The sequence below is a fragment of the Dendrobates tinctorius genome, unplaced genomic scaffold, assembly GCF_039654945.1.
Source record: "Dendrobates tinctorius isolate UK_male_01 unplaced genomic scaffold, ASM3965494v1 ptg000090l, whole genome shotgun sequence".
Taxonomy (NCBI): Eukaryota; Metazoa; Chordata; class Amphibia; order Anura; family Dendrobatidae; genus Dendrobates; species Dendrobates tinctorius.
The window spans coordinates 10699567-10716034 of NW_027361758.1; positions in this window are offsets into that span (position 1 = coordinate 10699567).

Below are 16468 nucleotides of genomic sequence, written 5' to 3' on the forward strand. Positions count from 1 at the left end.
ATAAGTCATGTCAGACTAACTTAATTTCCTTCTATGACAGAATCACTGATTGGGTGGATCAGGGAAATGCTGTAGATATAGTATATCTTGACCAGCAAAGCATTTGACAAAGTATCTCACACAATCCTTATTGAAAAAACGGCTAAAGGGGGTTTTACACATAGCGATATCGCTATAACGTCACCGATTTTGTGACGTTATAGCGATATCGCTAGCAATATCGCTATGTGTGATACTTGCCTCCGACCGGCTCCCCCGCGGGTTATCGCTGATCGCGTGAGAATGTCTGGCTCCATTTCTCGTCGTCAGCTTCCTGCTGTGACGACGAGCGCCACGTGGAGGCGGGCGGGAGGACGTCAGGATCGCTGTGTGTGAAAGGTGAGTATCGTGTGCTGCGTCGCTGCTGCATCGCTGTGAGATCTTTCTGTGTGAAAGCTCACTAGCGATCATTTAGCGATGCACCAGCGATCCTGACCGGGTTGGATCGCTGGTCGGATTGCTGGTGCATCGCTAAATGTAAAAGGGCCTTAAGTATGGAATGGACAAGGCAACTGTTAGGTGGATTCATTACTGGCTTAGTGATCGGACCCAAAGAGTGGTCGTAAATGGCTGCACATCCAGTTGGAAGAATGTCTCAAGTGGGATACCACAGGGCTCTGTCCTGGGCCCTGTATTGTTCAACATCTTTATCAACGATTTAGATGAAGGAATTGAGGGTAAACTGATTAAATTTGCTGATGACACAAAGCTAGGACGGATTGCTAATACTAGAGAAGAGAGCGAGAGGATTCAAAAAGATATAAATAAACTGGAGCAGTGGGCAGCAACTAACAATGGCTTTCCCTTCACCCATGACAGCACACCTGAGAGAGGGATCCGCCCCGCCATGACAGGAACCTACTGAAATATAAGGGGCGGCACCTCTCCCCTGCTTCAGTTGGGTTCCTGTCCTGGAACGGAATCCCAGTCTGACAGCGGCGGTGCCTGTCATGGATGAAATGGGCCCAAGGCCGTCCCGGCGCGGGATGAGCAGGTCAGCTTACCTGCAGCGCCGGCCGTCGGTTCCTGGAAGCGCATTCACCCGGGATCCTCCTGCAGGCTCCGGGTTCGTGCGGGTGCGGCTAGGCGGCCTCTGTAGCGGGGCACTCCTCCGTGCCTCCCTCCCCTTGCGCGCGCGCCCCCGACCCTTCTCGGACACGTCAGGGAGAGCCGGGGGCGGTTTCCGACGTCAGCGGCACGTGGCACCCTGGGAGCGCGCTGGCTGACGTCACAGACGCGACGGCAAGATGGTGCCTGGTGCGACGCCGGCCGCATTAAGATGAATGGCGGCGGCCGGCGGTCGCGGGGGGAGGGGAAGAGAAAACGCTCACCGGACGGACCTATATAAAGGAGGAAGGGCGGCAAGGCGGCCAGGTAATACAATGGGGTCACAGCAGGAACATTCACCGTCTCCACCGTCCCTGCCCCCATCGCAAACCTCCACTTGGAAGCATGGCAGCCGTTCAAGCGGCAAAAGCAGCAGTCGCCTGAGCCACAGATCGAGAGATTCTTCGAGGTCGAGAGAGCACAGGCCACATGCTCCAACACAGCCTTCGAGTCCGGTACCCGACTTTATGGGTGGTGAGTGATCTCAGTGAATGCTAGACTAATGTTAATAGAGTCCTTCTTGTGTGTTATTTTTCCTTAGGGAAAAGCCAAAAAAGCCGGGAGCAAGAGAAATAATAGGGAGTGTGCCATATGTCAGAGCCCCCTAGCGAGAGATTGGCAAAAGGACCTTTGCGCCAGCTGTATCCAGCGAACTATGGCGGAGGAGGTGCCGAGCTTTGCAACTAACCTCAGATCAGTCATCAGGTCTGAGGTGGAAGGCTCACTTAAAGTGTTATTAAAGAAAAAGAGTAGGAAAGACTCCCCTAGTTCTTCATCAGACTCCTCCTCGGCTGAATATCAGGCCAAACACCTGTCCTCCTCGGATAGTGACACGGGTGGCAAGCCGTGTTTTCCGGTAGAGAATACGGATGCTCTCCTTAAAGCCATTAGGACAACCATGGGCCTACAGGAAGAGAAAACGACTAAGTACCTAGAAGACGTCATGTTCGGGGGGTTACAGAAAAGGAAAAAGCGCAGCTTTCCAGTCAATGAGAAAATCCAGGCACTCATTGAAAGAGAATGGAAGAAGCCTGAAAGATCAGGAAGCCTTCCTTCCTCCTCTAAAAGGAGATACCCCTTTGAGCCTAAAGACACGGAAATATGGGACAAGGTCCCAAAGATTGACGCAGCAGTGTCTAGATCGTCCAAAAAATCGGCCCTGCCCTAGGAAGACTCAGGTGTACTGAGAAACCCGCTAGATAAGAGGTAGGAGTCTGCTTTAAGACATACATGGGAAGCCGCAGCAGGAGGATTGAAACCGGCAATAGCAGACACCTGCACAGCTTGATCCTTAATGATTTGACTACAGCAGCTGGAAGAGAAACTCGCATCCAAGGTCTTGAGGGAAAAAATTCTGGCGGATATGTATCTTCTACATGGAGCAGCAGCTTTTTTGGCCGACACCTCTGCCGATTCCATGAGACTGACGGCGAGGGCAGCAGGATTATCAAACACCGCAAGGCATGCATTATGGCTTAAAGGTTGTCCAGGAGACCTACAATCAAAAGCTAAGTTGTGCTCTCTTCCATGTGATGGACAATTTCTATTTGGAAAAAATTTAGATGACATCCTGGAAAAAGCAAGTGATAGAAAGAAGGGCTTCCCCAGATTTCCAGGAGATCAAAGAAGGCCGTCCTTTCGGAGAGGAAAATTCAACAGGGGCCGTCCTCCGGGGGATCGGAAAAGATGGGAGGACAAAAGGAAGAAGGAGTCTGGATTCATGTTCGGCGGAGCGACCTCATCCGCAAAAAAATCCCCACAATGACGCCGGGATCCCGGTAGGGGAGAGACTGATGCTCTTTGGTCAGGCCTGGGAAGGTATCTCTTCCAATGCCTGGATCTTAAACATTATAAAAAAAGGCCTCAAAATCCCGTTTTTTTTCAACGGCCGAGAGCATCATTTGTGGTGACCCCCGTCAGGAAGGGGATAGATGAGCAGTTGGCCCTGGAGTCAGAAATCTTAAGTCTGCTAGACAAACGCGTCCTGACCGAAGTCCCAAGCGGACAGGAGAGAACGGGGTTCTACTCACCCCTCTTCCTAATAAAAAAAAGCCGGACCAGTCAATCTGGACGATTATAAACCTCAGAGGCCTCAATGGATAGAAAACCAGACCTTCAAAATGGAGTTGGTAACGTCGGCCATAAAACTATTACACCACAATTGTTTTGTGGCCATAGTCGATCTAAAGGATGCCTATTACCACATCCCGATCCATCCAGAGTATCAAAAATACTTAAGAGTAGCTCTCTACATCTAGGGAAATCTCAGGCATTTTCAATTCAGAGCCCTTCCATTCAGCATATCCATAACCCAGAGGGTGTTTACGAAAGTAGTAGCGGAGGTGACAGCCTTCCTCCGAATCCACAACACAATTATAATACTCTACTTGGACGATTTTCTAATAGTGGGCAACTCGGAACATCACTGCACACAGCAGGTAGAAAGGGTAACAAATACCCTACAGAGACTTGGCTGGATGGTGAATATCAAAATGTCAAGACTTCAACCCCTAAAGAGGCAGATATTTCTAGGGTTCATCCTGGACTCGGAACAACAAACTTGTCTGTTGGCAGAAGCAAAAGTTGAAAAGGTGAGGAATATGACCTTGGCAGCCCTAGACCAACCTCACACGACCCTGAGGGGCGCGATGTCCTTACTAGGCACCCTGACAGCTTGTATTCCAGCGGTCAGATCGACACAATTTCATACCCGTCAACTGCAGGCAGAAATCCTATCAGCACAGAAATCGCCAAGAGGGCGTTTGGAAGGAAGGCTGGAGCTTTCCTTAAAGGTCAAAAACTCTCAGATGGTGGTTAGACAGGACAAACCTGGTAGCAGGAACGTTATGGCACAGACCAGTGTCCGACGTGATCCTGACGGACGCAAGTTCCTCGGGGTGGGGGGCGCACCTAAGGGGACAGGCATCCCAGGGACCTTGGGGACACCAAGAGAAAAACGCATCCTCCAACCGAAGAGAACTACGGGCAGTAAACAAAGCCTTAAAAATCTTTTCCCAGCCTAGAAGGCCGCAATGTCCGGATCATGTCGGACAACAAAGTGACAGTGGCGTATATCAACCACAAGGGAGGGACAAGGTCACACTCCTTAATGAACGAGGCCAACAAAATCTTTCAGAGAGCAGAACGACCTCTACTCTCCCTAATGGCACTACACATAAGAGGGGTAGAAAACGTACAAGCCGACTTCCTAAGCCGCAATACGTTGAGGCAAGGAGAATGGGCCCTAAATCACTTGGTGTTCCAGAAGATAGTACAACTCTGGGGAGAGCCGGTAGTAGACCTCTTTGCCAACAAAAGCAACAGACAGGTAGAGAGAACCCAAAAGAAAAACCATGGGCGGAGGAAGCATTGCAAATTCCGTGTAATTTCAAACTTGGTTACGCCTTTCCTCCAGTAGCTCTAATCCCAGCAGTGGTGAAGAAAATAAGAGATGATCACGCCAGAGTGATCTTAATAGCCCCGTTCTGGCCGAAAAGGCCCTGGTTCTCGCTACTGCAAATGATGTCCCTCTCGGATCCATGGGTGCTACCAGAGATCCCAGATCTGCTAGCGCAGGGTCCAGTATTCCACACGCAAGTCAAGGGGTTCCATCTGACGGCGTGGAATTTGAAAGGTCGCTTTTAAGAAATAGAGGGTTCTCTCCTGGGTTGGTGGCTACACTGATGAAAAGTAGGAAGCCAGTAACAACTAACGTATACGGTAGAACATGGAATATGTTTCTGCAGTTCCTGGTGGAAGCCGTTAGACCAAAAACCCCCGATTAAGGCCATCTTGGAATTCTTACAGGCAGGACTACAGCTAGGCCTAGCAGTAAATACCCTTAAAGTGCAGGTGTCAGCACTAGGCGCTCTATATAACTGCAACAGAGCAGCAAACAGATGGGTAGCCAGATTCATTAAATCCTGCCATAGGTCTAGACCAATTCCATTACCAAGAATAGCCCCGTGGGATTTAAACCTGGTGTTAGAGGCTCTTATGAAAGAGCCATTCGAACCGGTTCAACAACTGCCAGTAAAATATCTTGCCCTAAAGACCATTATTTTAGTGGCCCTTACATCGGCCTGTAGAGTAAGTGACTTGCAGGCCCTCTCAGTGAATCCACCTTATACCCAGGTATGCCAGGACAGGGTGGCTTTAAAAACAGACCCTGCTTATTTACCGAAAGTGGTATCAGATTTCCACCCTAGCCAGGAGATTATCCTCCCCTCCTTCTGTGAGAATCCAAAAAACCCAGGGGAGGAGAAATTCCACAAACTAGATGTTAAAAGAGCCCTGTTAGACTATATATCAGTGACTAGCCAGAGGAGTATCAAAAGGGACTATTGACAGATGGATTAGGGAGGCCTTTAAGGGCCTGTCACACTAAGCGATATCGCTAGCAGTATCGCTATAACGTCACAGGTTTTTATGACGTTATAGCGATATTGCTAGCAATAACGCTATGTCTGATACTTACCTCCGACCGCTCCCCCTTTGGTTATCGCTGATCGCGCGAGAACGTCCTGGACCGTTTCTCGTCGTCAGCTTCCTGTGGCGCCGACGAGCAACGTGTGGACGCGGGCGGGAGGACGTCAGGATCGCCTCGTCTGACAGGTAAGTAGCGACCCCCGACCCCTGCTTTGTCGCCGGTGAGATCTGCCTGTGTGGCAGCTCACTAGCGACCACTTAGCGATGCACCAGCGATCCTGGCCGCGTCCTATCGCTGGTCGGGATCGCTGGTGCATCGCTAAGTGTGACAGTACCTTTAGTGTAGCCTACTCAGCTAGTGGTGTTCCGATTCCTGACGGCATCAAGGCTCATTCCACCAGAGCCATGGCGATCTCCTGGGCTGAAAAGGCAGAGGTATCGATTGAACAAATCTGTAAGGCTGCTACCTGGACCTCACCATCAACCTTTTTTAAGCACTATAGATTAAATCTATCCTCCTCTGCTGCTTTAACCTTTGGTAGAAGGGTGCTGCAAGTAGTGGTCCCTCCCTAAGGTGTTTCGAAGTCTCCAAAAATCTCTCAGGTGTGCCGTCATGGGTGAAGGGAACCCATGACAGCACCCGTATATCCCCCCCCCTTTTTCACCGTATGGATGTGCACGTTAGTAGGGTGTATTTGTGTGATGTGGTGTCGGGTAAACATGTGACTAACCGGGAAGTCTTCTCAATGCTCTGTAACCAACTGAAGCAGGGGAGAGGTGCCGCCCCTTATATTTCAGTAGGTTCCTGTCCTGGCGGGGCGGATCCCTCTCTCAGGTGTGCTGTCATGGGTTCCGGAAAAACCGGCTACCGGTAAGTAACCATGGTGGTTTTTAACAGGGAAAAATGCAAAGTACTACAGCTGGGCAATAAAAATGAAAAAAGCATATACAGAATGGGAGTAATAGGGCTAATCACCAGCACATGTGAAAAAGACTTGGGTATACTAACAGATCACAGACTGAATATGAGTCAACAGTGTGATGCAGCAGCAAAAAAGGCAAATGCAATTCTAGTATGTATTAAAGGAAGCATACAGTCTAGATCACGTGAAGTCATTATTGCCCTCTACTCCTCTTTGGTCAGACCTCATCTGGAATACTGTCCAGTTTTGGGCGCCACATTTTAAAAAAGACATCAACAAACTGGAGCAAGTTCAGAAAAGCGCGACCAGAAAGGTGACCGGTCTGCAAACCCTGTCTTATGAGGAAAGGTTGCAGGATTTGGGAATGTTTAGCTTGCAAAAGAGAAGACTGAGAGGAGTGTTATGAATGGGTCACCGAGGACAAAAAAACCTAAACATGCTAAGCCCAGAAAAACCAGAGAGGTTGGTAACTATGCAGATTGCAGATCCCTGATCCTACCACGCAACTAGCAGCAGCCGTGGAGCGTGCCTTCGATGAACCTAGACGCCTCGTCACGGCCGGAGGACTATATAAGCTTAACCCCTTCACTACCAAGGGTGGTTTGCACGTTAACTACCGGGCCAATTTTTACAATTCTGACCACTGTACCTTTATGAGGTCATAACTCTGGAACGCTTTCATGGATCCCGGTGATTCTGACATAGTTTTCTCGTGACATATTGTACTTCATGTTAGTGGTAAAATTGCATTCAAATAACTTGCCTTTATTTGTGAAAAAAACGGAAATTTGGCGAAAATTTAGAAAATTTCGCAATTTTCCAACTTTGAATTTTTATGCCCTTAAATCACAGCGATACGGCACACAAAAAACTTAATACATAACATTTCCCACATGTTTACTTTACATCAGCACAATTTTGGAACCAAAATTTTTTTTTGTTAGGAAGTTATAAGGGTTAAAAATTGACCAGCGATTTCTCATTTTTGCAACACCATTTTATTTTTAGGGACGACTTCACATTTGAAGCCACTTTGAGGGGTCTATATGATAGAAAATACCCAAAAGTGACACCATTCTAAAAACTGCACCACTTAAGATGCTTAAAACCACATTCAAGAAGTTTATTAACCCTTTAGGTGCGTCACAGGAATTTTTTTAATATTAAAAAAAAAATGAACATTTAACTTTTTTTCACAAAAAAAATACTTCAGGTTCAATTTTCTTTATTTTACCAAGGGTAACAGGAGAAATTGGACTGCAAAAGTTATTGAGCAATTTGTCCTGAGTACGCTGATACCTGATATGTGGGGGGAACCACTGTTTCGGCGCATGGCAGAGCTCAGAATGGAAGGAGCGCCGTTTGACTTTTTCAATGCAAAATTGGCTGGAATTCAGATCGGACGCCATGTCACGTTTGGCGAGCCCCTGATGTACCTAAACAGTGGAAACCCCCCCAAGTGACCCCATTTTGGAAACTAGACCCCCCAAGGAACTTATCTAGATATGTGGTGAGAATTTTGAACCCACAAGGGCTTCACAGAAGTTTATAACGTACAGCGGTACAATTAAAAAATCATATTTTTTCCACAAAAATGATCTTTTCACCCCCAATTTTTATTTTTCCAAGGGTAACAGGACCCTAAAAGTTATTGTGCAATTTGTCCTGAGTACGCTGATATCCCATATGTGGGTGTAAATGACTATTTGGGCGCATAGCAGAGCTCGGAAGGGAAGCAGCGCCATTTGACGTTTTTGGCTAGAATTGAGATCGGACACCATGTCGCGATTGGAAAACCCCTGATGTACCAAAACAGTGGAAACCCCCCACAAATGACACCATTTTGGAATCTAGACCCCCCAAGGAACTTATCTAGATGTGTGGTGAGAACTTTGAACCCCCAAGGGTTTCACAGAAGTTTATAACGTACAGCAGTACAATTAAAAAATCATATTTTTTCCACAAAAATGATCTTTTCACCCTCAATTCTTATTTTTCCAAAAGTAACAGGACCCTAAAAGATATTGTGCAATTTATCCTGAGTACGCTGATACCCCACATGTGGGTGTAAACCACTATTTGGGCGTATGGCAGAGCTCGGAAGGGAAGCGGCGCCATTTGACGTTTTTGGCTGGAATTGAGATCTGACACCATGTCGCGTTAGGAAAGCCCCTGATGTACCAAAACAGTAGAAACCCCCCACAAATGACACCATTTTGGAAACTAGACCCCCCAAGGAACTTATCTAGATGTGTGGTGAGCACTTTGAACCCCCCAGTGCTTCATTGAAGTTTATAACGTCCGGGCGTGAAAATAAAAAAATCGTATTTTTTCCACAAACATGATCTTTTAGTCCCCATTTTTTTATTTTCCCAAGGGTAACAGGAGAAATTGGACCCCAAAAGTTGTTGTCCAATTTGTCCTGAGTACGCTGATACCTCATATGTGGGAGAAAACTACTGTATGGGCACACGTCGGGGCTCGGAAGGGAAGTAGTGACGTTTTGGAATGCAGACTTTGATGGAATGGTCTGCGGGTGTCATGTTGCGTTTGGAGAGCCCCTGATGTACCTAAACAGTGGAAACACCCAACAAGTGACCCCATTTTGGAAACTAGACCCCCTAATGAGCTTATCTAGATGTGTGGTGAGCACTTTGAACCCCCCAGTGCTTCACAGAAGTTTATAACGACCGGGCGTGAAAATAAAAATATCGTATTTTTTCAACAAACATCATCTTTTAGTCACCATTTTTTTTATTTTCCCAAGGGTAACAGGAGAAATTGGACCCCAAAAGTTGTTGTCCAATTTGTCCTGAGTATGCTGATACCTCATATGTGGGAGAAAACTACTGTATGGGCACACGTCGGGGCTCGGAAGGGAAGTAGTGACGTTTTGGAATGCAGACTTTGGATTGGTCTGCGGGTGTCATGTGCGTTTCGAGAGCCCCTGATGTACCTAAACAGTGGAAACCCCCCACAAGTGACCCCATTTTGGAAACTAGACCCCCTAATGAACTTATCTAGATGTGTGGTGAGCACTTTGAACCCCCCAGTGCTTCACAGAAGTTTATAACGACCGTGCGTGAAAATAAAAATATCGTATTTTTTCAACAAACATCATCTTTTAGTCCCCATTTTTTTTATTTTCCCAAGGGTAACAGGAGAAATTGGACCCCAAAAGTTGTTGTCCAATTTGTCCTGAGTACGCTGATACCTCATATGTGGGAGAAAACTACTGTATGGGCACACGTCGGGGCTCGGAAGGGAAGTAGTGACGTTTTGGAATGCAGACTTTGATGGATTGGTATGCGGGTGTCATGTGCGTTTGGAGAGCCCCTGATGTACCTAAACTATTGAAACTCCCCACAAGTGACCCCATTTTGGAAACTAGACCCCCCACGGAGCTTATCTAGATGTGTGGAGAGCACTTTGAACCCCCAAGTGCTTCACAGAAGTTTATAGCGCCTGGGCGTGAAAATAAAAAAAACATTTTTTTCCGCAAAATTATATTTTTGCCCCCAATTTTTTATTTTCCTAAGGGTAACAGGAGAAATTGGACCCCAAAAGTTGTTTTGTAATTTGTCCTGAGTAGGCTGATACCCTACATGTGGGGGTAAAACACTGTTTGGGCACATGGCAGAGCTTGGAAGGGAAGGAGCACCATTTGACTTTTTCAACGCAGAATTGGCTGGAATTGAGATCAGACGCCATGTTGCCTTTGGAGAGCACCTGATGTGCCCAAACAGTGGAAAACCCCAATTATAACTCCAACCCTAACCTCAACACACCCCTAACCCTAATCTGAGCCCTAACCCTAGCCCTAACCCTACCCCTACCCCTAACCCTAGCCCTACCCCTAACCCTAGCCCTAACCCTAGCCCTAACCCTAGCGGGAAAATGGAAATAAATACATTTTCTTTTAGTTTTATTATTTTTCCCTAACTAAGGGGGTGATAACGGGGGGTTTGATTTACTATTTATGGCGGTTTTTATGTTTGGCGGCTGTCGCACGCTAAAAGACGCTTTTTATTGTAAAAATAGTTTTTGCATCACCACATATTGTGAGCTATAATTTTTCCGTATTTTGACCCACCGAGTCATGTGAGGTCTTATTTTTTGCGGGACGAGTTGACGTTTTTATTGGTACCATTTTCGGGCACGTGACATTTTTTGATCGCTTTTTATTCCGATTTTTGGGACGCAGAATGAACAAAAACCAGCGTTTCATGAATTTCTTTTGGGGGGTGCGTTTACACCGTTCCGCGTGCGGTAAATTTGATAACGCGTTTTTATTCTTCGGGTCAGTACGGTTACAGCGATACCTCATTTAGGTCGTTTTTTTATGTTTTGTCGGTTTTTTGCAATGAAAACAATTTTATATAAAAAATAATTATTTTTGTATCGCTTTATTCTGCGAGCTATAACTTTTTTATTTTTTTGAGGATGATGCTGTATGGTGGCTCGTTTTTTGCGGGACAAGATGACGTTTTCAGCGGTACCATGCATATTTATATGCGTCTTTTTGATCGCGCGTTATTGCACTTTTTGTTCGGTGGTATGATAATAAATCATTATTTTTTGCTTCGTTTTTTATTTTTTAAGGGCTTTGCTAAAGGGGTTAACTAATGGGACAGTTTTATAGGGCAGGTCATTACGGACGCGGCGATACCAAATATGTGTACTTTTATTGTTTTTGTTTTTTTTTATTTTGAAAAAATGGATTTATTGGGGAATATTTTTTTTTTTTTTTTACTAATTTATTTAGCGATTTTTTTTTAAATTATTTTTAACACTTTTTTTTTGTTACTTTATTACCTTGTCCCAGGTGGGACATCACTGTCCTGTGACAGATCGCTGATCTGTCACATCACAGATCACTGTGACAGATCAGCGATCTGTCACAGGCACTGCTGCAGACTTCCTCATGCCTGTGCTTTGCAGGCAGTGAGGAAGTCAGCTCCCTGCAGGCCCCCGTCGCCATCTTGGATCCGGGGGCCTGTAGGGAAAGAGCCCCCCGCAGCAGCGCTGCACATTGCGCTGCCGTGGGGGGCTCAGGGAAGCACGGAGGGAGCCCCCTCCCTGCCGATGCTTCCCTTTAACCCCCGGTACACCGCGATCGCGTTTGATCGCGGTGTGCAAGGGGTTAACGTGTCGGGGGCGGTCCGTGACCTCCCCTGACACATTGTGCCGGGTGTCAGCTATGATAATTAGCTGACACTCGGCCGCGATCAGCGGCGCTCACCACGTGGGCGCCGCTGATCGCGATGACGTAATATTCCGTCCATGGTAATTAGGTCCATGGTCACATGGACGGAATATTACGTCAATTGTAGGTAAGGGGTTAAAGCAAGAAAAGGGAAAACTGCCCCAGAGCAGACCCCAAAGGAATAGACAGCCCCCACACATGTATTGACGGTGAAACAAGATGAAAACACAAACACGGGTAGAAAAATAGGCTGAGAAAACGATGGGGCCCAAACTAACTAGAAAGGAGAGGAAAGGACAGACACTGTTTGCAATCTGCCCAAAACCCTACAAAATAATGTCCAACACTTCTGAAAACAAAATTAACCCTGAAGTCACTAGACTTCTGCCACTATATCAGCATTCTGAAATATTCTGAGACAGAGCAAAAAGAGGCCAATCTAATAAGGGACAAAAAGCAAATTGGCAAATACAGATAAATTAGAGTGGAAATTCAGCACAGCCCAAGCCGGGGCTGGCTGACCACACAAAAAACTGAATAGAACAACAAAATCAAGTGTGAACATTAACAGAGAAACTTAGCTTCAGCTGACTGGAACAGAGCTGAGAACCAAGACCTGACAAGCAGAAGGAATCACCAGCAACTGAATAGGGCGTCGGCTGTCTTAAATCCAATCTGAGACTCCTGAGATCCAATCGTCATCCTCATTCTCAGGTGGCAGATCTCCACCGATCAAAGGAGAACTCACAACTGGTGAACCAGAGAATGAACTCACAACAGAGGAGACTTAATAACTCTACAAATATCTCAAGGGCTGTCACATTGTAGAAGGATCATCTTTATTCTCATTTGCACAAGGAAAGACTAGAAGCAATGGGATAAAACTGAATGGGAGGAGACACAGATTAGATATTAGAAAAAACTTTTTGACAGTTATCAATGAGTGGAACAGACTGCCACAAGAGGTGGTGAGTTCTCCTTCAATAGAAATCTTCAAACAGAGGCTGGACAGACATCTGTCTGGGATGATTTAGCGAATCCTGCTTTGAGCAGGGGGTTGGACCAGATGGCCCAGGAGGTCCCTTCCAACTCTACGATCCTATGATTCTATGAAACAGAAAAAGTATCCTTGTTATCTGGTTTACACATTTTGTATTTTGTAACCTCTCTACAAACCATATCAAAACATTTAAAGAAAGCCAAATAATTAACAAGCCTTAACCATTCTACTGGACAGTCCCAAAAGCAGTGCAAAACGTCCCCAACGTGTGTTTCTTTTATTTATTCCATAGCTTTGTCAAGGGGAAGTAACTGGAGAAAGAAGCCCTGCAGGACATTATAACCCAGTGAACCATGGTGACATGGCCAACCATTCGGATCGGACTGTCTGCACATGAGCAGATCGCTACGCACGCCTCTCATCCACGCCCAGCCATCAAGGCGCATGTCTGGGAGCGAGTATGCACTACGGAGGCTCCCGGATAATCCATTATTTTTTTTAGGGGTGTGATCATTTATGAATTTAATCCTATACACTTTTGTGATCGGAGTGCGTGTGCAGCCTTTGCCGCTCTGCTCCCTTGTTCGTATCCCATGTGTGCTGCTGTGAGCATGTCCGGAAACCTTAATAATGTGCCCTCACTCCCGGACATGCACAGTGTGCAGCAATCTGCGCATGCGCCGACAGTCCAATCCGAATAGTTGGCCCTTAGCCATGTGATCGGGGTTCATGGGTTATAAGGTCCTGCAGGGCTTCTTTCTCCAGTTACTTTCCCTTGACAAAACTATGGAATAAATAAGCGAAACACACGTTGATGACGTTTTACACTTCTTTTGGGACTGTCCAGTAGAATGGTTAAGACTTTTCTATTTGGCATTCTTTAAATGTTTTCATATGGTTTGTGGAGGAGTTCAAAATACTATAGTGATCTATGTGTATAACAGAAAAACTATACTTTTTCTGTTTCCACCTCACCCAGTCATATTCTTGGACCATTCTTCTGGTACATCACCCTCTTTTTTTTGTATTGTTATGTGTCTGTCTTTTTCAGTCATTTGTTTTAATAATTTTTTTTGTACCAATAAAGGAAGTTTTTAGCCTTAAAACTCGACTTTATTCTCCATTTCTATATGATAGAGGAGTGGCTTTTTGATTTATGGTTTATTGTGGCCTGATATCTAGTTGCCATTATGTGCCTGGTTTTTGTGTTTACAATAAAAAATAATAAGACCAAGTCCCCAAGAATGGCCAAGCTTTACATAAAGTGCAAATCCACACTTACTCCAATTGAGACTCTGTTCTTATTTTGCATATTCAACCTATTTAGAAATGTGTGGGCATGTGTTGTCTGAATGGAGCCCAGAAGGGAATTAAAACTGGATTAGAAGTATAAAAGGACTTAGGTATTTTTAGAACACCTGCAGTGAGGGTCATTCAGATGTTTGTTTTTCGCATATGAGTGCTTGTGGCACTGGTACCTGTGATGGTCTATGAGGCCACTCACATGGCCGTAGCTTTTCGCTGAAGAAAGTCGCAAAGACGTGCTCTATTTTGATTTGAGGGTTGGATCAAAACCTGCAATACAAGTCTATAGGGCTGTAAAAAAAAATTGGACCTCACTTAAATGTCATCTAAGCGCGGTCAGATTTTCACGGACTGTCAAATGAGAACTTTTTTTTTTTTTTTACTCCCCACGTATAAGACATGATGACACTGAACAATCACTCTGATCAAAGTCTGGTCAAAATAATAATGTTTGAATCGTACGTGAGAGAAACTGATGGCCGACTCCTTAGGCTACGTTCCCACAATGAGTTTTTGGTATTTTACGCTGAGTACTTTTGAAAATATTTCACGTCACCTGTTTGACTTAATAGGTGGAGAAATGGTGCAGGAAATCTGCAACACCAAAAGGTCATCATGGGAACGCAGCCTTTATAGTCTTAATTATTGGGCAGAATGTTTTGCTGCATAGTTCTCCCTCCTAGCAATCCATTCAAGGTGCGTCTCGAAGATGAACACTGAAGATTCCTGTATGCCCGGGGCACACCGATAAGACAAGTGGCATGGGTTGGTAGGACACAGTGATCGCGATGGCTATCATAGTGTGGTTACAACAAACCCTGCGGTAAGCAGTTTCTCAAAGGCAGTGATGCAGCTGAATTTTGTGCTCCACCAATACAAAAATCAACCGCTGTTGTAGCTGCCTCTGTCCACGTGCTCTCTTTACACTTTACCCTTAGGAAGCTGGAAAATATCAGAATATAAGGTAGCTCTCGTCCCTGCTATGAGCCCACTTAGTCATTTTGCAAGTCCTGCTAATATTAGTTATGACCGCTAAACAAGCACATTAGGATGCCTCCTAAAATACTCCGGTGTGTAGTTCCCAAATAAAGTCCATGACGACAGGTTTAGCAGTGCTGTGCTCGGCCCTTCCACAATGCTAATATTTCAGTCTCCTCATAATAAGTGTAGAGAAGTCAGTAAATGCCGCACCTCCTCCACACATCAATTTGTCAAGATACAAAGATTTTTTTTTTTTTTAATATTAAACATTTAAAGTTTTAAATATCTTCCACATTGAAACACTAAGGAGAGCAGCTGCTGAAATTTACCATGACAACCGAGTATACGCTGGCTCGTATTACAACGGCAGTAAGTGTGGGCGGGGTCTGCGCACATGTGTGATGTCACTCATCTCGGCCCCCCCTCCCTTCTGGGTGTTTGCACATGGATAAAGGCAGGATGAAGTTTAGGATCACTGTGCAGAGCCATTTTGTTGGTGACTGTAAAGTAACACTGAGATGTGGATAGTGTCACTGAGGATGACCAGCAGCACCGATTCTGTTAGTTGGTGCTGCTCGCTGTATCACACTCTGGTATTAGATAAGCGGAGTATAATCACCCATGATGAGGATTAAACATGTGGCTCTGAAGGCTGCATCACCCATGATGGTTATTGCATACGCGGCTCTGTGGGCTGTATTACCCATGATTGGCATTGGATACGCGGCTCTGTGGGCTGCATCACCCGTGATGGGCATTGGATACGCGGCTCTGTGGGCTGCATCACCCGTGATGGGCATTGGAAATGCGGCTCTGCGGGCTGCATCACCCGTGATGGGCATTGGACACGCGGCTCTGTGGGCTGCATCACCTGTGATGGGCATTGGATACGCGGCTCTGCGGGCTGCATCACCCGTGATGGGCATTGGACACGCGGCTCTGTGGTCTGCATCACCCGTGATGGGCATTGGATACGCGGCTCTGCGGGCTGCATCACCCGTGATGGGCATTGGATACGCGGCTCTGCGGGCTGCGTCACCCGTGAAGGGCATTGGATACGCGGCTCTGCGGGCTGCGTCACCCGTGATGGGCATTGGACACGTGGCGCTGTGGGCTGTATCACCCGTGATGGGCATTGGATACGCGGCTCTGCGGGCTGCGTCACCCGTGATGGGCATTGGACACGTGGCTCTGTGGGCTGTATCACCCGTGATGGGCATTGGATACGCGGCTCTGTGGGCTGCATCACCCGTGATGGGCATTGGATACGCGGCTCTGTGGGCTGCATCACCCGTGATGGGCATTGGATACGCGGCTCTGCGGGCTGCATCACCCGTGATGGGCATTGGACACGCGGCTCTGTGGGCTGCATCACCCGTGATGGGCATTGGATACGTGGCTCTGCGGGCTGCATCACCCGTGATGGGCATTGGACACGCGGCTCTGTGGTCTGCATCACCCGTGATGGGCATTGGATAC